The following is a 21155-nucleotide window of genomic DNA, read 5'->3' as shown; positions in this document are numbered from 1 at the left end:
GGCCCTCTGGGTACCACTGTCCCTACACTTTGCAGCATACCTCCCCAGCCTCCTTTCCCAGCAGACACAGCTGCCTGGAGAGCCACTGGCTTCTGTTCAGGGCATCTCCATGTATCCACTGGAATTTGGCATGGCTTAGCACCCATCACGGTAGCATCTTGGCAGACACATAGTAGCCCCTAGCCCCTCAAGGATAGTCTTCTTCAGTGAAGGATAATCCAGGCATCCCAAAACTTGAGTGTCCCCAGGGATGTCCCAACTCCTATGTCACTTAGATGTCCCCCTCCCCACATGCCCCCAGAACAGCCAAGTAAGGGAACCACGGGGCAGAGGGAGCAGGGGAGCTACCCACTCCCTGGGCAGGCAGGCCCTTCTGCTCTGAGTGTGCCCCAAGGATTCCGAGAGAAAGTCAATGTGCAATTAAGCGGAGCGTGATAAAAAGTAAATTTAATTACAAGGGCACTTAGGCATTTGATCGCTTTGATATGGGCTTCTAAATTGAATGTCACTTTGGTTATCATTAGAAATTAGAAGTGAATGAACAAATAATGCCTGTACTTAACAGTTACATTTTTCAGGGGAAAAAAATAAATAAATGAGTGGGCTGGATGCATGAGTCTTGGGTACCAAAAGGTAATTTGCTTACTGAGCTGGCAAGAAAGACCCACAGCTCAGCGTCAGCTGTTTGGAGATTCTGCACACTAGGGCTCATCAAACAACTCGGCCTTGACAAAGGGGCTTGGAAAAACTCAGCCTGTTTCTTTCCCCAGTCATCTTTTTGTCCTCTGCCAGCTTGCCAGGATGTTAAATATCCGTGGTTTCTACACATCAGCAGGCAAGACTTGCCCTCTGGGCTCCTTGGAGTAACTAGACCAGAAGACGAAACACCCTCCCATGCTGCCTGCTCCCAGCGGGGCATCTGGGCTGGGGCCTCCAGTGACAGGGGTTTAAACTCTGCAGTTACTTCTCTGTGCCCCCATAGTCTGCTCTGGGCCTGCTAGTCTCCAGCAATGCAAGCCAGCCGGAGGTAAGAAACTGCATACAGCATTCAAGGCAGGCTCAACCCTGACTTTATCTCTACCAGTCCTTCATCCTTGGATCAAAGATGAGATGAGCATTTGTCTACACGGTTGAACAGGATCCAGAACAGCCAGCCCTTTGAGCTACTTGTCAAAAGCATTGTGTGCACACATCCAGGTGAGTAGAGCTGAGTCATGGACATGCTTGCACACTGTAGGCATTGTTCACAATAGCCAAGACCTGGACTCATCCCCAGTGCCCTTAGCTAATAAGTGGGTAACAGCTGGTCTATACCCACAGAGATATCAACCAGCTACTGGGAAAAGTGAGATTGTGTCATTTGCAGAAAAATGGACTGAGCTAGAGAACAGCACACTAAGAGAAACAAGCTAGATTTAGAGAGAAAGAAATTGCATGTTTTTTTAAATTCTCATATGTGGCATCATAAAAGAAGATATGCAAGTGGAAGGGAGTCCCTGGGAGGGGAGGGATAAGTGTGGGTCATCGATGGGAAGAGCTGACGAAAGCGCCTCACATATACATATTAATACAACCATGAACCCAACTCTTGTGCAGTCCATACACTCCATAGAAGTAGATGGTGCAGTTTGCTGTTTTTAAGTACCTTGGAATAGAGCAGGGGTGGTGATACTGGTGGTGGTGGTGGTGGTGGCGGTGGTGGTGGTGGTGGTGGTGATGCTGATGGTGCTGGTGGTGATGGTGGTGGTAGTGGTGGTGCTGGTGGTGGTGCTGGTGGTGGAGGTGGTGGTGGTGGAGGTGCTGGTGATGATGGTGGGGGGGGTGCTGGTGCTGGTGGTGGTGCTGGTGGTGGTGAGGGTGAGGGGGTGGTGATGATGGTGCTGGTGGTGGTGGTGCTGGTGGTGCTGCTGGTGGTGGTGGTGGCAGTATGGTAAGGGAAAGCTAAAGGAGAAGGCAGTGTTGATGGGATCTAGGTTGGAGGAAGCCTGCAACCCCAACAGAAACAAACTCCAAGGTCAAGCCTGGGTAGAAGAAACAGATGGTGGAGAAGGCAGGTCAGCTCCATACCTCAGTTCCCCTGGTTTTGAAATGGAAATGACAGGAGAGGAGTCGGGCTAGGTGTGATGCGGCTCTTTCTGAGCCTGTCCCCAAACATGCCCATCCAAGAAGCTGTCTTGGTGAGGCTTTTGCCGGCAGTGAGCTGAGGTGGAGGGCTGGCAGACAGACCCAGCCTGACACCACAGGGTCCCACAGTTCTGCCTCGGGCTTGCCGCTTGTCACAGCTGCCACTTCTAATAAGAAAAGACTCTCTACCCGTAGCTTCACTTTGGAAATACACACTGTGATTAAACCGAGAGAAGCCACGGTTTTCAATTTATTCATCACCTCCAGACCCTCCTTCCCAGCAATTGTTGGGCTGAGCAAAGGCGACAACGCTGCTTCTATCTGAAGCGAGGAAGTCTAACGGCGTCTGCAATGCCAAACTATGCAAATCTGACTGGCCTGTAATTACCGCCAGAACCGGAACCCGGAATTGTATGACTTCTGTGCGTTTCAGATTTCTGCCGTGGGACTGCATTAATGGAGAGTTCCTTTCTTGGCATTGAATTTTACCTAATGCGATTCCATTCTGCAATCTTTAGAGATGCAGATGAGGTAGCTATAACGTGCCCAATGCAAAAACTGTTTTTGCTAAATCATATCAAAATGTTTCATGGATCACACCAAAAAGTGTTGATATATGGAAATTGCTCTTTCGAAAATGCTGTCCTTAAAATCCAAATGGTATGTGTTGAATGTCTTTTCTCTATACCACACCCTCCCTGGCATTTTTAGGAAATTAGTGGAAATAAGTAATATATGAATGGCCATGTTGGCAGGCAGAGAAGTGTGATGGCCAGAATAATGTTCACATCACTCTAAATAAAAGACAGTTCAGAGTCACCCTGGTAGGTGATGTGGTAGAAGCCAAAATCTGGGCCTCATTCCTAAGCAAGGGAACAGCTAAGGACCATTTTTCCATTAATCACACAAATTCATAATTCTTCTATGCCTCAGACTGTGCACGTTCTCTCCTTCCCTCCCTCCCTCCCTCCCCCCCCTCTCTGTATATGTTCCTGTCTCTCCATCTCTGTCTCTCTCTGTCACACACACACTCCCGGGGGAGGGGAGAAGGGGAGAGGGAGAGGGAGAATGCACCAGAACCTGAGCCTCTGCAGCACGGGAGCACACATGGCTTTGCGGCTCAGGGACACGCGTTCCCCGGTTAGGCCTAGAACTGGGGGAATATTGTCTGTGTTCACACAACAGCTTCCTGGTTTCTCTGAGCAGATCGAGAACCACGGCAGAGTCTGAATTCACTGTTCCAGGTCTCCTACAAAGAAGGACAAGAGGCACACAATTGCAGTGAGCCACAGTGGCCAGACTGCAATCCCTGAATGTGTTCAGAGCCTCTTCCCCGAAGAAAGTAAGATGTAGTGTGGATGGGACATGCTGGATCCTGGGTGGTCTGCCCAGCTACTCAAGGAGGGACTCACAAGGCTTCAACAGCTGGTTGAAGGGTAAGTTTTAAAAAAAAGTGATAAAAAACAGGCATAGGGAAAAAAACAACAACAACAAAAAAACAAGAACTGCCAATGTGGGACATCATGATTCCAGATGGGAGAATGCTTCACAGATTTTTTTTTTTCCTTCTTGGAATGAAAAAAAAAAAAGTATGAAATGGATGACACCAGAGTACTGGGTTCGGCCATCAGCCATCAGTGGTGGTAGCTCCCCCACGTGTCATAGGACTTGGTCAGAACTTGCTGAGCTATGGCCTTCTAAACCGGTACTGCCACAAGGTTAGTCTCTGTGCTCCGAAAGAGCAAAAGGGCAGAGCAGAGATGAGCCAGGAGCAGGCACCAGACCTCCACACCCCCCCACCCAGTGACTGGTAGTTAAAACTCCATAGTATTAACCAGCCATTGTGTGCGTGCATGCGTGTGTGTGTGTGTGTGTGTGTGTGTGTGTGTGTGTGTGTGTGCGTGTGTGTATCCATTAACAAACCATGACAGGCTCAGGGTTGGCTAGACTTTGTTGTGGCACTGGGTGAGTGCCTGAGTCACACCCTTGACCATCCCCGGCTGGATTCTTTTCCTACGCCTTTATGTTTTGTTTTGTTTTGTTTTGGAGGGGGGTGCACAGCTTCCATGGTGTATCTTCCAGCTCACTCAGATAGAATGACATACCTAGAATTCTTATCGATATGAAGTGGCTTTATATATACATAGAGTGGTATTGGAATTCAAATCGTGCCCCGACGTCTGTGTCCTGAGCCTGTGGCCCTGGTATTGCTGAATGCAGGGGAATGTTCCAGACTGCCTCCAGGCAGGAAGTTCACACAAAAACTCTCTTGCATCCTCAGCAATCATCTCCCAGGAAAAGGGAAAAGGCTCTCAGACCACAGAAAAAAAAATTCCCCTACTTTCGTGTGTGCCACAGACAACAGTGTCATCCACTGTTTATCACTTCCACTCTTCATTAATAATTTAATGTTTAATAAAAAAAGCTCTTCAAAGCAAAAAAAAAATCCATTCAAAGCTAAATAAACTATTTTCCCCCCTCAGAGTTAAACATCTTTGTATTTTGAAATGCCAGCTCTGTCACACAGGCTTAATTAAAGCCACTGGATTTAGAGAAAAGGAAGAGCCGTTGCGAGCTAACCTTGCCGTGCTCCGGCAGCTTGAATAGGGTTGAAAATTACCTCCTAATGACTAAGAATGTGTGTGCACAGTGTCATATTTTATCCCAGTGGCACTTTGCTCTCTCGCGAGTCGAGTTGCCGATGTGTTTATTTCTGTAGATTTAATCAGCAGCACGGACTCTCTCTGCTTAGCGCAGACAAGCGACTTGAAGAAAACCGTCACAGCACATTTCTGAAGTAGTAACTTAGAGCCTGGGCCTGCCCAGCTCCTGCCCATGGAAGAATGAATGATTTGGGACCCCACGCGGGGGCACACAAAGCCGTGTCACCTTCTCCAACACAGTGCCCAGGACCCAGATCAGAACCTGCATGTCATGAACTCATATTGCATATTCTGAGGTCCTCAGGTGAGTCCACAGGTGAGGGGTGGTCCCCATCTGCTCCTCGCCTGTCTTGGTGATGCACTAACATTTTCATAGGACAGACCTCAGGGGCAACCAGATTTTCCCCCCTTTGGTCATAAAGGATACAGTGAGATTCTGAAGAGCTATAGGGCTGACCGACTCCCTCCAGCCTGTGTTCTGTCTGTCCTCTGCCTTCCAGACCTGTGACTTTAACCTGGCCAGGTGGCATCTCACCCCTGACCTCACCACCTGACCTTTCATGCAAGCTGAGGCGTTTCTCTGTAAACCAAATGATACCTGGGCCTGGCCTGGATTTGCATGATGTACTGTGAAATGCAGTCAAGGACACACACCCCACATCAACACTCCCAAAACAGGGAGGCAGGGAGAAGATGTAGAGGCATTTCTGAGGGAAGTCAGGTGCTCTGTGGACCTTGGGAGGAAGCCCCAAGTCCCTGGGGAAAAACAGATTCACAATGCAGCTCTGTGAAATTCTCGTGAGGTAGGCCCTATCAGCCCTTCTGCCCTCCTTCCCGGAGACATTCCGAAATCTGTCTTAACTGTACATTCCAGTCAAGGGTGCAACTGTTTACTGCAGGACAGAGGGGCAGGGCAGCATGTAGGGGAGGGGGTGGGTGTAACAACATTATGCAATATTGTTCCCTGTTTATACTGTCTTTTAAAAACGTTTCAGACTTTGAGGAGCAGCCGAAACATTTGTAGCTTCCAAGACTTAGAAGTGGGGGTCACCGTGGGTCTTTAAGTAGGATGTATTTATGAAGCCGAAAATGGAGACGATTTGGGCCACAAGCTGCACAAGAGTGTTGGCAATAGACTCGCTCGGAAATCGGTCTCACGGGATGATGAAACAGCTTCCAAAATTCAACAGAAGTGTTTGCTAGTCACACTCAGATTATTTAAAACACATTTTTTAACTCTACCCCCAAAACCACTGTCCTGCATTTCTACATCCAGAGACTTAAAGAAATTGCCCTCCGCAATGATCAGGCAATGATCAGCTCCCAGGAGCCTGTTCCTGAGGTACAGGACTTTCCGCTCCCACACACCAGCGTCTCCACCATGGCCCTAGCAGTTCCCTGTACATTAGCATATTTTGGCAGAGGTATTGTTTCAGTCTGACCTGTATAATAAGTGTCACATTAGCAACACAACAAATCAAACGTTTGTTAATTTCCCTGGCTTTCCCACACAGCTGGTGGTGTTATCATGTCACCAGATTTTAATTAATATGATAAGTAACACTTGCAAGACAACAGCCTGGTTTTTTTCCCCTCTGTGTGCGTGAGGGTCCACGTGCCACCCGCGTGAGCCGCATGTGCACATGCTCCTCTGTGTGTGTGTGTGTGTGTGTGTGTGTGTGTGTGTGTGTGTGCATGTGTGTGTCCCCATGTGCATGGATGAACACATGTGCTCAGGCAGACAAAAAAGGTGGGTGGGCGGAGAAAGCAAGCTCTTTAAAGGCCTTCTGCAACCTGAGAACACAGTCAGCCTCACACAGTCATATTTTCAAATAAAACTTTCTTTATAGCGTTTCCCCCACTATCCTGGATCAAAGCGCCATGCCCTGATGAATAAGAAAAACCATGAGACCATATAACACAATGCATTCGTTTTCATACCTGAGTGGTTGTGTGTTTAAGGTTTTAGCATTTAAGAGAGCTCCAGAAAGCTGTCTTCAGAGAGGCTTAATTTTAATTTCTTGGCTTCCAGTAGAATAGAAGTAGCAAACGCATTTCCGACTTGCTGTTGCAGTGGTTTTTTTTTTCCTCTGATCTCTGATGCTCTAGGGTTAGTCGAAAGCGCCATCTATTTGCAAAAGTCAGAAATGCAGCAGAACCTGGAGGAAAATTCCTCAGCCCAGACCGCAGCATCACTCACGGGGATTGTGTTTTAAAAACGTTCAGATGAATTCTTCGGTAAAAACAGAGGCTGTATCTAACTCCAAGTGCAACCATGCTGTCGGACGGTTCCTGAGGTTGAATGCATTTGCATGTCTAATTTCCACCAAGTGCCCATTTAATAAAGGGGGACACAGTCAAAACCACGCCAATAGCCAAGGAGAAAACCATTTCCGAAAAGAAAATTCCAAATGATGCTCGAAATGAGAAGTCTTTCTGATGTTTTCTGGTATTAGGAACTCTAGAAAAGGGAGCATCCTCCTGGGATCAGGCAGCAGACACCTTGAGCCAGGAAGGCAGTCTAGGCTGCCCTGCTCTTAACACTTTGTTCTCTTGCAAGCAAGATGTCCCCCCATCCCCCAAGCCCCAAGCAGGGTGTCTCTAACATAGAGGGGATCACTGGGCCATGTCCACATGTCCAGGAGAGTTCTGTGAGGCAAAGGCCCAAGGTATCACTGACTGAACAACAGAGCCAGGTCCCCTCTGTCCTAAAGCTCCTAGAAGGAATTTGGGAGGCCGGGAGCAGACTTTACTGCCTTCTGCTGATTGTGTAAAAACGGACAAAAATTTCCTGCTGCTGGGGGTCCTGAAGCAGATGAGGTTTGTGTCTCTTTAGAATACTTTCGTCTCTACAGTTGTGTGTGCAGAAATGAGCTGTCACCACACTAAGGGTGTGCAGGAAAACAAACAGGGACCCATCTGTCAGACCAGATGTCTCTCCAAGAAAAGGCACGCAACCACCCAAGCACCTCTGGGACTCGTGCAGAATGGGCCAGCGTGGGCCAGTGTGGGGACCGACCACACACTCTGACCCTCCCCACATTCCACGCCTCCGAGTTGCGTGTGTGACCCTCCCCTCCACTCCATGTGAGCCTTGGTGAGCATGGTCAAAGAAGACAGACACACTGTGCTGCATCCAAGTTACCACAGCTCCTAAGGCCTGAGCGTCCTGACCCCAGAGGCCCAAGGGCTATAGACAGGGCATTTGGTCCACTCTGGTTCCACAGAGAAGCCAATGCACAAGGCTGAGTGAGGTGACCCTAGCAGATTCCTCCAAAATCTGTGCTTCGCCGGGCGGTGGTGGCGCACGCCTTTAATCCCAGCACTCAGGAGGCAGAGCCAGGCGGATCTCTGTGAGTTCGAGGCCAGCCTGGACTACCAAGTGAGTTCCAGGAAAGGCGCAAAGCTACACAGAGAAACCCTGTCTCGAAAAACCAAAATCTGTGCTTCACCTACATGTTCTGCAGAAGGAGGAGGCTCAACCATAAAGAGGGAGTGAAGGGGGAGGAAAGAACCCTGGGGAATAGGAAGGGAGGGGAGGAGAGGAGAGGGGAAGGGAAGGGAAGAAGGGAAGGGAAAGGAGGGGAGGGGAGGGAAGGGAAGGAAAGGGAGGGGAGGGGAGGGGAGGGGAGGATGCTAATACACAGAAGACACAGCAAAGAGATGATGAGATAAAAATACAAGCCTGCTCATTTTCCAAGGAATTTAGAATTTGCAAAACCTCCTATCCATGTACTATTAATCCTTCTCTCCCAGAAAACGGAGAGAGGTGAAGGGGGAGAGGGAGAGAGGGAAGAAGGGGGAGAGAGAAGGCAAGCGGGAAAGGGGGAGAGGAATCCCACGGGCTGTCCCAGGAGCTCTGAGCACTGCTGAGTGCTCTCTCTATTCAGCCACTCTGCCCAGAGAGGGGAAGTAAGCTGTCCTGGAAACACAGGGGCTTCCGTGTAAATCAACCACACCTTCAGGAACTCGGGACAGCGCCCCCAAGGGTCCATCGGAGTGGACGTAAGACTGCCAGTTCCAGGGCTCCATTTCATCTGCGTCCCACCCAGAGAGCAGGTTCCTGCAGGTGCTGAGTTTGAAACTGTTGAATGGGAAGTGACTCTCCATACAGATGCCCTGTGAGAGTAGACACATATTCAGATCCTCCCTGGCTGTGTTAGCTCAAGATGCCAAGAAAAGCTGAATGCCCCACGGGTGGAAACCCCTCCAGCTACTAACACAGGCCTTGGTGCAGCTGGGGGAGGGTGTCCTCTGTGCTGGAGACAGCCTGAGGACCAGACCCTGTTCACAGCACTCACAAAGGCTGGCAGGTCTAAAGTAACTAACAAGGAAGAAGACTGCAGTCTTGATTAGAGTTTTTGTTGGTCTGTGGAGTTAAATTTCTACAAAATCACACTTGTAATGCAAACAGTCTCTTCTCTGTGAGTGAGCCTCTGTCATTGAACAGGCCTATTGGGCTCCCGCAAAAATCAAAAAGGAATTGATTCTGATGCCATGATGCCCACAGAAGAACAAGGCAAGGTTCCGTGACAGAACGTGGATCCATCCTGTACCTGTGGCAGGTGTCTGTGACGGCCACGGAAGAACCACAGCAAAGCCAGGCTTCCCTGCCATACGTGGCTTTTGACACGCTGTGAATTCTCCTGGGGGTGCTGCTGCTCTGATTACCTGCTGAGGGGGACGTCTTTTTAGCCCCATGACTCCAAGTCAAGCTTATAAAATGACCGGTCAAGAAGCAGGGGGCGGGGGGAGCAAACAGGACCACGGCCACAGTTTCTCACACTGATCGCCAAATGCCTCCCCGTACTCGGGCCATTTTATTTCGCTCTCTATTGCTATGATAAAGACCACAACTAAAAGCAACTTGGGAAGGAAAGAGTTTCTTTGCTTTACACATCTCAGTCCCACACCATCATGGAGGATGGTCAAGACAGGAACCTGGAGGCAGGAACTGAAGCAGAGGCCATGGAGGGGTGCTGCTTACCGGCTTACTCCATGGCTTGCTCAGCCAGCTTCCTTATACAACCCAGGACCAGACCACCTGCCCAAGGGTGGCAGTGCCCACAATGGACTGGGCCCTCCCCCATTAGTCATTAATCAAGGAAATGCCTCCACAGACTTGCCTGCAGACCAATCTGATGGAGGTATTTTCTCAGTGGAGGCTCCTCTTCGGGGATGAAGATACTGCAAACTGGATCAAGTTGATGAACCAGCCCTCACACAGGTGTCCCCATTCTCACTCACAGGCCCAGCCTTAGGTGTCGCTCGCACCACGCAGCCAGCTCAGGGGCACCAGAGTAAAGGCCTGTTGTCCCCACCCAATGCAGCATGCCTCTGCGAATTGTAGTGATTACACTGGGTGGGAGCTGACCATGGCGTTAATCTCACCTCTTAGGCCCACTCTGCTTCAAACCAGCAGGTAGGTTATTACTCCAGGGGCTGGAGAAGTGCAGCCATCCTCGCTCTGTCCCACCAGATCGACTTTGTAAGGCCCATGGCAGCCTGCCCCTGGGCTGTCAATGCCATCGCCAGATGCATGCCATTAACACTGGTTTCGATCTGTGTCCACGGAAGGGACCTTGTACACACATCCGCAGCTTCACTTTTCTCTTGGACCGTGGGGTGGAGTAGGGTGGGGGGATGTTACACCTTACACACTCCCAAATTTCAGCTCCCTGCTGGGAAAGGCACTGACATGTTGTACGGACTTTTGTACTTAGGTTTCTGTGAAGATCAGTTTCCAGGGTGGCTTGCAAAGTGTGAACGAGTCATTAGGGACACTAGAACCAAAGGTCAGTCTTCATGACAAGGCCTCAGAGAGGACAGGCATGAAGCATGAAGATGCTCAGCACACTGACCCTGGAAAGGAGCCAGATGGGGAGGGGAGGGTCTCCCTCTGAACCCATGTCCCACTGGTCTCCCTCAAGGTGCAATTCAGAGTACCTCAAGAACGGGGAGAACGTTCTCATGAGATGAACTTCTAACACACCCCTAACATCGTAGGACACAAGGGTGGGGCAACACTGCACTCTGGAAAACACACAGGCTGCATCTGGCATCTGTTCCAAGGTCCAGCAGGGCCACGACTACATGGCCCATGCCAACCATGGGAACCTTTCTCATGTCAGGCTCTGTGAGGAAGCGTGTGAGTGAGACAGAGCTGGCATCCTGCCCTGAACTCGGGCAAATCGTGTTGGACCTCACTCTCCTCACCTGGAGTTTACGGACCATGCAGATGGTGTATGCTTCCTGTGAGGCCCATGGGAAGTGATGGTTGTGCACGCGCAAACTCCAGGTAGATGGCTGGGAGTGGGGAATACCATCCCATTCCCAGTCATTTTCAGTTTTCCAGCAAGATTTCTGCTCACCCATCCATCTATCTACTTACAGATACATCTGTTCACTTATTCATGTACCCATCTACCTATCTATCAGTTCTTCATCCTCTAATCTGATAATTTGATTTTCCATATGTTCACCTATCTACCACCCATCCTCCTTTTACCTCGTCCATTAATCTACCTATTCACCTCCCTTATTATTCATTCATCTACCTATCCTTCTATCCACCCCTCTTGTGGGATATTTGTACACTGTGTGAAGATGTACTGCGGTGGTAAAGCTGAATGGCCAATAGCTAGGCAGGAGGTATAGGTGGGACTTCCGGGCAGAGAGAGAGAAACTGAGAGGAAGAATCTAGGCGTGTGGATATTGCCAGCAGACTGGAAGCAAGTCAGATGTGCCGTACAGAGCCACGTGGCAGAACATAGATTGATAAAAGCAGGTTAATTTAAGTAATAAGAGTTAGTAGGAAAAGTCTAAGCTAAGGCCAAACTTTCATAATTAATAATAGGTCTCCAGATTATTTTTGTGGGCTGGTGATCCAAAGATAGTCCAACAAGAAAGTTTGCTACAGCCATACATCCATATATTCATCTACACACCCATCCATTCATTTATCCATCTACCCATATGTCCACCCTCACCCATCTGTGCATCCACCCATCTGTGCATCTAACCCATCCACCTATCCATTCAAATGACCATGCATCTATCAATTCACTCATCCACCTATTCATCCACCTGCCCATCTACCCACCCATCCACCCATTCGCCCATCCATCCATCCACCCACCCATCCATCCATCCACCCACCCATCCACCCATCCATCTACCCATCCATCCATCCACCCATCCATCTAGCCATCCATCCATCCACCCATCCATCTATCCATCCATCTACCCATCCACCTATCCATTCACCCATCCATCCACCCATCCACCCACCCATCCATCCACCCACCCATCCATCCACCCATCCATCTAACCATCCATCCATCCACCCATCCATCTATCCATCCATCTACCCATCCACCTATCCATTCACCCATCCATCCACACATCCATCCATCCACCCATACATCCAGATGACCATATGCATCTATCCACTCAACAAACTGAACAGCTCCCATGCCTAGGCTCTGCTAAGTCTAGCATGTAACAATGAGCAAAATACACCGAGTCCTTGGTCTCATGATGCTCAGTGACTACTTAAGGGACCAGAAAAATGACCAAGTCAGCATCAATGAATGCAGAATTGCAATGCCATATGTGCTCTGAAGAGAAGAAAGGGCAAAATGAAAACATGACGTGAGGGCTTGGTCGGGCCTCATCTGGGGAAGCCTGAGGTTAAGGACAGGACTGAGATAGGGAAGGAAGTCACACTGGGTGGGTGATGTGGTCAGAGGGATGGGTAAAAAGGAATCATGTGGGGGTGCTATATGGTTTTCTGTCAGAGCTGTAACCATATATTGGGGTAAGGTAGCATGTTCTCTCACATTCTGGGCCTGGAAGCCTGAGGTGAGGTCCTGACAGCTTGGTCCCTTCCTGGCCTTTCTCCCAGCCTCTGGTGATGCCCAGCTATCTGCGGCCTTCTTCAGCTGGTGTCACGAGGGTGCATCACTCCATCTCTGCCTCCATTACTATGTGTATGTCTGAGTCCGACTTTTCCTCTTCTCATGGGCATGCCAACCTTGCACATGGCTAACTGTAGTCAGCATGACCTCAGTCTAGCTTGATCACATCTTCAAGGTCTTGTTTGCCAATGATGTCATCTCCCTAAACTCTGGGACTGAGGACTTCAGTACACAATTAATCAGCCATAGCAGAGACTAGAGGAGAGGTCAGCAGCTGAAGCTGAGGTGGTAGACCCCGCAGGCCTGGCAGGTTCTGCTGAAGTAGGGGCAGAGGGGATGGTGGGAAGGTGAAATCTGAGTGCCAGAGAAGGAACAGGCAGGTCTGAGATGCCGAAACCAGTTTCTCAGCATGCTGGTACAGATACCTCAAGCTCCTATTGTACAGACACAGTGTGAACCACCAAGGGACACTGGTTACCAAGATGGCAGGCCCTCGCAGGTGCGTGGGTGCTCACCTGGCCGGTGGGATGGCTCTGAAGGGAAGTACATGCTCATGAGAGAGAGACAACGGGCTGTAGTTGGAGTCGGATGGGTGAGCACATAGTCCGGGCTCTCTGGGGTTCCACCTGTTCCCACATGGAGGATGATAAGTGTTGTCTATACTGGATCCTTTGCCTAGACCAGTGGTTCTCAACCTATGGGTTGTGACCCCTTTGGGGGTCGAACGACCCTTTCACAGGGGTCACCCAAAACCATCAGAAAACACAGAGATTTACATTACAGTTTATAACAGTAACAAAAGTACAATTATAAAGCAGCATTGAAAACAATTTCATGGTTGAGGTCACCACACCATGAGGAGCTGTATTAAAGGGTCACAGTGTTAGGAAGGTCGAGAACCACTAAACCGGATTATCCCCACCTGAGACCTCTTGTGAGGCATTGGTTTCTAATGGTTTCCTTTAAGGTTGGATTGGGTGCTCTGTTTTGTTTGGTTTTTGTTTTGTTTTGTTTTGTTTTGTTTTGTTTTGTTTTGTTTTGTTTTGTTTTGTTTTGTGATGCTATACATGCTTCTGGGAAAAAGAAAAATAGAATTCTTTCTTCAAGGCAGCATAGCTACCCAGCCCCACCCTGTACATACAGGTCCTCCCTCTCTCTATAAACCATGCACTTTCCTTCCTGGGTTCTGTGCCTAGTGTCATGTTCAGCCCATGCTGGATGAAGATCAGCAAGCATTTTCTCCTACACAGAGCTAAACATCCATCATGGGATTGTACTAAGCAGGCAAACTGTCCCCAGGAAGAGTAGGTACACATCCAAAAGTAATTCCGCCAAATTCAATACCGTGATTTCGATGCTGCTAAGGCTTGATTATGTAATATTCTAGAACTCTGTACAGTACCTCAGCCCCGGGGTTATCAGTGCTGAAGGTACTGTGCACCTGTAGACGCCTCAAGAAGTTACCTCCTGAAGCTGACGGTGCACAGGAGCAGGGGCCTGGTCTGTAGGCAAAGGCAGGAAAACTGGGTTGTTTATACAGTGCCATACTTACTACAGAGTTGTATTTTCATGGATGTGCTCCTCTGAGCTGTCGCTTCTCTTCCCCAAGCCTTTGGTGAAACGTCACCTCCTCAGAGATGCCTCATGGCCTCCTAATCTCAAACACCCTTGTGGCATTCTTCCTGCTCACCCATTCTTCATGCCCTTCACCTTGCCCACAATTACATCAGCCCTCCACCCATGGACTCCGAGCCCACCAATCACAGGCAAGTCTGGAAAAGTGCATGTCTATATGAACACCAACAGACACGTCCATCACCATTGTTCCCTAAACCCTGAAGAGTGACATGGGTTCACAGAGAAGCACATTATTGGGGGTATCGGGTTTGGATGTTAAAGTTCCCACAGGCTCACGTTTGAAGGCTTGGTCCTCAACTGGTGGTGGTGTCTTAGAAGGTAGCAAAACATTCGGAGGTGAGGTGCAGCCTCCCTGGAGGAAGTAGCTCACTGAGGTGAGACTAGAGACTTTCTAGCCTGGCCTACTTTTTACCCAGTCCCTGCTTCCTAATCATACATGGTCTACCAGCTGCTGGTTAGTTTTGATTGTCAACTTAGAATCACCTGGGAAGAACGTCTTGATGAGGAACTATTACTGTTGGGTAGGCCCATGGCATGTCTGTGGGGGATAGGCTTCAATTCATTGACGTTGGACGGCTCATCCCACTGTGAGTGGCATCATCCCCTAGGCAGGGCATCCTGAACTGTAAGAGCAAAGAACTTTAGCAAGCCGATAAGCAAGCAAGGCAGTGAGGATTGTGTGTGTTTGCAGTCATTTTTCCCGTTCTTGACGGTGCTACGATGTGACTGGCTGCTTTAGTGCCTGCCACTTGACTTCCCTGTAGGGATAAAACCGCAAGCTAAACCTTCCTCCCCTAAGCTGCTTGTGGTCAGGCTATTTGGTGCCGGCAACGGCAGGGAACTAGAGCACTCCCTCACATTGCTTCTTGTTGGGTGGTTAGCTGTAGCAAGAAGAAAAGTTGCCTCAAACATCACAGGTGATGAGCACAAATGGCGGACACTATTTGTATAAGACACCTGAGCACAGTTGGGGCATCTGTGAGGGTGTCCTAGATCCCATCTGCCCAGATTCCAGGGAAGAATAGACTTTCTTTTTGTATATGTTTCCTATCTGTTCCTACCTCTACATACACCCCACAGTGTGAGGTGTAGACAAGGGTCGTGTCTCCTTGACCTCACTGTCCATCATTTGGGGGTGCTGGGTGCTGACGGTGTTGTCAGTCAATAAGGGAAGCAGAGGGGGTTTCTGCCTATGTACCTAGTCTGGCTCTGATGGGGCGCTGTGCTTCCAATTCCCACCTCACTGCTCTGTGGACTTGTCTGGTATACAGTGTATCTACAGCAATGTGTGCTGAGAAGCCAGCATCAGCAACCACCCTGGCCTCACCCACACCCCTCATCTTACCTCAGATCTGCCCTAAAGCCATCTCTGCCCCATCCTTCTTCAGTTCCACAGAACGATCCCAGAAGCCCTCATCTGCCCCTTGAAGACAACGATCAGAGGGAGCCAGAATTCATCTCTGTGCCTAGTGTGAATCCTTAAGGCAAAAACAGCATCCTAGGGCTCATGGCCTTTACCCTGCCTAGCAGGAAACTATGTCAGTCATTTTTTTGGCCCATTCATATGAGTGTGCACTACACGTATGTATGCATGGGCATGCGTACCTGCATGTGCCCACATATGTACGCATGCATTCATGTGAATGTGCATTGTGTGGGTGTAGGTTAGCCCATGAATGTAAATGTACACTGATGTGTGTGTGCATGTTTCTGTATAGATGTGAACATTTTTGTGAATGCACACATGATGTAGGTATTCCCACATCTATGAGCACGCACATGTGTGAATGTGTTAGTGGGTATACATGCTTCTGTGAGTGCACATACGGGTATGGTATGTTCCTCTGTGAATGTATACTCATGTGAGTATACACATGTGTGGGTTGTTAGTGGGTATACATACCCACTTTTCCCGGTCAGGGATTGGATAGGAAGGTGCTAAGGGCAGGGCTCAGTAGCGAACCCATGCCCTAGGTGGAGCAAAGCCATGTTGGGTCAAGTGGTGATTCCTGCAGAAGCATGCATACATTCTCATCTGGCTCCCACTCACATCTGTTCACACACCGATTGGTTCTGAAGAGAGGGTGGAAGCTCTGGATCCACTCAACTTACGTCAGGGCACATAAAAGCAGTTCAGTCACGTTACTAGGCTTCCTAGATGACCAGACAGACACACCGCCTCCTGGTGGTTTGGGGAGGCACGTGTTTGTGTCCAGTTTTAGTCTCTGACCAGACGCTGTGACCAGCAACTTCAGGATCAATAGCTCTATGCGTAGCGTCCCTCATTGCTCAGTGGTTGAGACTGTCTAAATTGCATCTACCCCGTGGAACAGCTGCTCGTCACATAGGAGGAGCACATGACCTGAGCTAGACCACATGAGCACGTTAACATCCACTCGTTCACAGTGTCAAGTCCAGCTTCTGTGCCCCCAGAAGCACAGGTACATTCTGCCTGGGTCATGGGGACATAGAAGGCATGTGTCTGGGGGGAGGGACCGACCTGGGAGCACTCCAGTTCTGCGGTGCACAAACCCTGGTCGAACTCGGTGGCCCCAAGTTTGTGAGAGCCAAGGGTTGGGGACAGAGACAAGCCAGCACCTGGGGCAGTCACCCACCACCTCTTCCTCATCTGCTTTCCACAGCTAAGGACACTGTGCGACCAGCCGAAGGGAGTCTCAGCTAACCCTGCTCCCAAGACAATCTGGTAACCCGTCGTCAGGCGGCAGGCTAAACAGAGGAGCTCTGACACCTCAGGCAGGGTCCTCTCACCACAAACAAGAGATGCCCTTAGTCAAGCTTTCAAGGGGACCTACAGCTTTGTGACAACCATGTCAAACCTGCCCCAGTGACTGCTGGGAGGCCATCAACAGTCAGAACCCTGCACAACCTCCACAATGCCACCTGCCCCAGACCAGGGAGGAAACCTGGGAACTGAGGACAGCAGCCACTCCACTTCCAGCCGCGGAAGGTTTTCAGCACACTCCAAATGTTCTAGAACAGTCTCTCTCCGGCCTCCGCCCCACGCAGCCCTGCACACCCGCCAGTCAGCATCCTCCACGGAGCCTCCAGTTCCCGGTTTTCCTACCGCTGAGTAGAACAATGAGATTTTTTTTTCACCATTATTTCAAATGTTTTTCACAAGCTTGATTTAAAAAGGGAAAATTCCCCACCATATTTTCGGTCTGATTATCAGATGATGATGGACAATGGATTGATAAGAGTCACTCGAGGCGGGCCCGAGCTCTTGTGTATAACAGCTCCTCCAATTATCAGACACTGCTGAACTATTATTGATCCCGCTCCCGACGGGCGATCACAGAGCATTCTCCACTTCTTTAAAGTGCTGTTAGCAGAACGCCCAGCCGGGGAAAGGCACGGAGTCCCCTTTCAACACAGCTCGATACAGTAAATAGCACACAGCGAAAGTTCAGAGTTCTGCAATCTCAGTGAAACAAATTTACCCACGTAAACACACAGGCTGGCTGGTCGCTAAGTGGTTTATTAGAGAGCGGCACCCGCGGGGTCATTGAATATGGAACCGTGGCTCCTGTGGAAAGGTGGAACTCACTCCCTTGCCTTTGATGGCATAAGACTGGCAGAGAGAGAGAGAGAGAGAAGTCCTAACTTCCAGGGCTCTTGATGACATTTTGTGCTGTCCCTTAGGGCAACCATGGCAGATTTTGTCTTTGCTGGGACTGTGGAATTCACAAGCACATGGGAACCTTTTCGGGAGGTGATCCTCAGAGAAATGTCTGCAAGGCTTGCTTGGCAGCCTTCCCCTGTGGGTATCTGGTTTGGCTGATGACAGATTAGGTGGTCCTCTTTGATGGCCTAGCTTTTGTTATTTGTCCAGAGGCAAATCAGAACATAAAACTTAGGCGATTGACAAAAAGGAAATCAGCCTGTAACGGGGATGCTAATCTCTGGACTCCATCAGCAGTTAGCCAAAGGGCTGACCATGAGGGAAGAGGTCAGGTCAGACGACCTGAAGAGTCGATGGAAAATGCTTTCTGTTATTTGGTCCGCCATCTTCTCCCACATCGTAAAAAAAAAAAAAAAGCTTCCTGTTTTGATGTACGAAAACAAAATTGCAGAATTTCTTCTGGTTTTAAAAGACAACTGGTCATAATGCCTGACTCATACTGTAAGTGATGAGGTCAGCGGCAAGGCTCTCCCCAGCCCCAGGTCACCGATGTCTTCAGGATCTACATACAGGACCTGTAGTCCGGAGAGCAAAAGCTCACAGTTCCTTGAACAAAGGCATGGGGATAGCCAGGCTCTGAGAAGGAGGGATGATGTGGAGGGTTGTAGGGTGAGGTGAGGCTGAGGAGAACGTGACTGCCCACCGAGCCATGCCGATCTCTCTCGCTGCTAAAGCCATCAGCACATTTATTCACCGGGGTCACAAAAGGTTCATCCGTGTCTGAGTCACTTGTGATGGGTTAGTGGAGGTGAACAGGCCACACAGCAGTAGCTGCAGCGTGATTGTGCGGGGTGGTTGAAGTGTGGCCGTCGACGGAACCCAGGGTGAGGTGTGCAGTTGGTGAAAGGTGCGTGCTTGGCTTAGGGCCCAAGAGGCTGCTGTGGGCGATGCTTGCCCTAACTAATAGAGAATTGTGGTGTAGAATGGTGATGGAGTTGGTGTAGGTGCCAGACCTTAGAGGGATGAGCAGAAAGGATAAACAGGAAGTACCTCCAGGAACTGTGGGCAGGGATCCGAGTGGACGCTTACACACACATGTCCACAATAGCCAAGCAGAAGAGGCCCTTATGCCCAAGTACCTATCAATGAATATGCCACATGGAGATTCCATCATGGAATAATCCTCAGCCTCTAAATGGAGGGATGCTCTTGCACTTGTTACAACGTGAGTGGACATTGAGGACAGTAAGTGAGATAAGCCTGACACAAGAGGCAAAGTGACCGATTCAATTCATAAGCTCCCTGGAGCCCTCAGGATCATGGAGGCAGACAGCAGGATGGGGCAGCTGGGGACTGCGGAAGAAGGTGGTAACATCTGCTGCAGATGTGATGCTCTCAATGTAACTGAAATACGACAAAAAGGGATTGAGACGGTAAACTCGATGTTATGTGTATGTTGCCATAGCTAAATCAACAGAAAGTCCAAACAGCCTGGATGGCAGAATACCAGTCAGGAAGATTCAAGAACCCCAACTCTTTCAGGAATCTGGGGCACAGACTAACACGTAGCCAAAGCTACCAAGTTCTGCTGCTTGCTGGGGCTGGGACATGGAAAGGAAAGCTGAAAGCCAGGTGTGGTGGTGAACACCTTAAATCCCAGCACTCGGAAGGCAGAGGCGGGCGTGTCTCTGAGTTTGAGGCCAGCCTGGTCTACAGAGCGAGTTCAAGGACAGTCAAGCTTCCGCAGTGAAGGTGACCGTCAAAAACAGAAAGCTGGTGAGGATGTACGTCAACAGGGGAGGTGGGGCATGTTCCGGCCCCAGCAAGCTTCAGAACTTGGCAGCTTCGACCACATGGTCCTGGCTTTAGAGTTAAGGATAGAGGAAAAAAGGTTATGGAATTTGCCCTCAAGACTAAGGATAGCCACTGAGGCCAGGCACGTGTCAGGGGTGTCCCTGAATGGAGATCTCATCGAGAGGCCATTGTGTGAAGCTGTGAAGTTGAAGCCTGGATTGGAGAACCCAAGATGTTGGAGATGCCAGAATCGTGGAATATCCACTGAGGAGAGCTGCTAACAGGGAGTGGAACCAGCCCAAGAGAAGGAAGTGTGATGCAGTCAGCAAAGCTGAATGGAGTTGGAGATCTGAAGAGCATTTTGACATCAGACATGGGGAGGCAGAGTTTGGAGTTTGCCCAGATGGTTTTCAGTCTTGCTTTGGTCCAATATTTCCTCACTATGGTCCCTTCCCTACATGTTGGAATAGTAATGTATATCCTATGCCATTGTGTGTTGGAAGTATGCGATCTGTTTTTTAATTTTGATTTTTACAGGTGATTACAGTTAACAGATTACATGAACGTCAGAAGAGACTTTGAACTTTGGACTTTCAAACATTGTTGAGATTGTGATAGGCTATGGGGACTTTTGAAATTGGAATAAATGCATTTTGTATTATGATATTGTTACAAGCTTATGGGGGCCAGGGAGTAGAATGTGGTAGTTTGAATGTAACTGGCCCCCATAATCTCATAGGGAGTGGCACCAATAGGAGGTGTGGCTTTGTTGGAGTGGGTATGGCCTTGTGGAGGAAGTGTGTCACTGTGGGTGCAGGTTTTGAGGTTTCTTATACTCAGGATACCACCCAGTATCTCAGACCATTTCCTGTTGCCTGCAAGATGTAGGACTCTCAGCTCCTTCTCCAGCACCATCTACCTGCACACCGCCATGCCCCACCACGATGATAATGGACTGAACCGCTGAAGAGTAAGCCAGCCCCAGGGAAATGCTTTCTTTATAAGAGTTGCCGTGGTCATGGTGTCTCTTCACAGCAATAGAACACTGACTAAGACACAGAGTTCGAATACCGATCTTCCCCTGAGCAGACTTCGACTCACCTGCATTCCATTATGAAATACACTTGCTTGAGCGTTCTCCCTCAGAATTGTTCTGGGAGCCAAGGAGGCGATGTGCCCACTGTGCAGCCCAGCACAGGGCTTCGGTGTAGCCAGCCTTCTGGGAAGGAAGCTGGCCAATGCTGTCTTCCCCCTGCTTACATGCTGCTTAAGTATGTTGGTATAAGCACATCTACCTTTAAAAAGCAAATTAGTGAATGATGACAGCTGCTGAAATGTAGCATTTTCTAGAAAACTATACACCTCCTGCACTTC

The sequence above is a fragment of the Peromyscus californicus genome, unplaced genomic scaffold (assembly GCF_007827085.1).
Source record: "Peromyscus californicus insignis strain IS unplaced genomic scaffold, ASM782708v3 Scaffold_23__1_contigs__length_62951481, whole genome shotgun sequence".
NCBI classification, from domain to species: domain Eukaryota; kingdom Metazoa; phylum Chordata; class Mammalia; order Rodentia; family Cricetidae; genus Peromyscus; species Peromyscus californicus.
Note: the sequence above shows the minus strand (reverse complement) of the source record.